This window comes from Suricata suricatta, chromosome 9 (assembly GCF_006229205.1).
Source record: "Suricata suricatta isolate VVHF042 chromosome 9, meerkat_22Aug2017_6uvM2_HiC, whole genome shotgun sequence".
Classification (NCBI taxonomy): domain Eukaryota; kingdom Metazoa; phylum Chordata; class Mammalia; order Carnivora; family Herpestidae; genus Suricata; species Suricata suricatta.
Genome location: NC_043708.1, coordinates 41,846,763 through 41,848,284, shown reverse-complemented (window position 1 = coordinate 41,848,284; position 1,522 = coordinate 41,846,763).

Sequence of the window (1,522 nt, the reverse complement as noted above, 5' to 3'; positions counted from 1 at the left end):
GTGTGTGTGTGTGTGTGTGTGTGTGTGTGTGTGTGTGTGTTTGTGTGTGTAGGATAACAGGTCCAACTTCACTCTGTTACGTGTAAAATATCCAGTTTTCCCAACACCAAGTAGTTGAAGAGACTATCCTTTCTCAAGTGTGTATTCTTAAACCCTTGTTCAAATATCTTGATCATGTATATATGGATTTATTTCTGGACTCTTATGTTCCATTGGTTTATATGTCTTTTTATGTAAATACAATATTATTTTTATTATTAAAACTTTGTAATGTATTTTGAAATCTTGAAGTGTTATGCTTCCAGTTTTCTTCTTAGAATTGGCTATTTGTAGTCATAGATGGTTCTTTATGAATTGTAGAATTGCATTTTCTATTTCTATAAAAAATGTCTTTGGAATTTTTATAGGGATTGAGTTGAATCTGTAAATTGCTTTGGTTAGCATTAATCTTTTAACAATATTAAGTCTTTTTTTAATTTTTTAACAGTTTTTATTTATTTTTGAGTGACAGAGAAAGACAGCATGAGCAGGGGAGGGTCAGAGAGAGGGAGACACAGAATCCGAAGCAGACTCCAGGCTCTGAGCTTCCTGTCAGCACAGAGCCCAATGCAGGGCTCAAACCCATGAACCATGAGATCACAGCCTGAGCTGAAGCCAGAAGCCGCACGCTTAACCGACTGAGCCCCCCAGGCATCCCGAATATTAAGTCTTCTAATCCATGAACACTGGTTATTTCTATTGGTTTGTGTCTTGTTTAATTTCTTTCATGCATGTTTTTAATTTTCAGTATAAAAATCTTTCAAGAGTGCCTCAGTAGCTCAGTTGGTTAAGTGTCCAACTCTTGATTTTAGCTTAGGTCCTAATCTCATGAACCATGAGACTGAGCCCTATGTCCAGCTCTGCATTGACAGCAAGGAGCCTGCTTCGGATTCTCTCTCCCTCTGTCTCTGCCCCTCCCCCACTCATGCTCACTCACTCACTCCCTCAAAATAAATAAACTTTAAAAAAACCTGTGGCTCCTTAGTTTATCCCTATGTATTTTATTCTTTTTCTACTATTATGGATGGGATTGTTTTTCTAATTTACTTCCCAGATAGTTCATTTTTGACATATTAAAACATGACTGATTGGGGGGGAGTAAAGTCTTTTTAAAATTTTAAGTTTTTACTTTAATTTTAGGTAACATATGGTGTTATATTAGTTTTAGATGTACAATGTGATTCAACAATTCCATATATCACCTGGTGCTCATTACAAGTGTACTCCTTAATCCCCATCACCTATTTCACCCACCCCTCTACCTCTCCTCTGGTTACCATCAGTTCTCTAAGAGTCTGTTTCTTGGTTTGCCTCTTTTTCCCTTTGCTTGTTTGTTTCTTAAATTTCACATGAGCAAAATTGTATGGTACTTATCTTTCTTGGACTTATTTTGCTTAGTATAATACTTTCTACCTCCATCCATGTCATTGCAAATGGCAAGATTTCTTTCTCTCCCCCTCTCCCCCTCTCCCCCTCTCCCCCT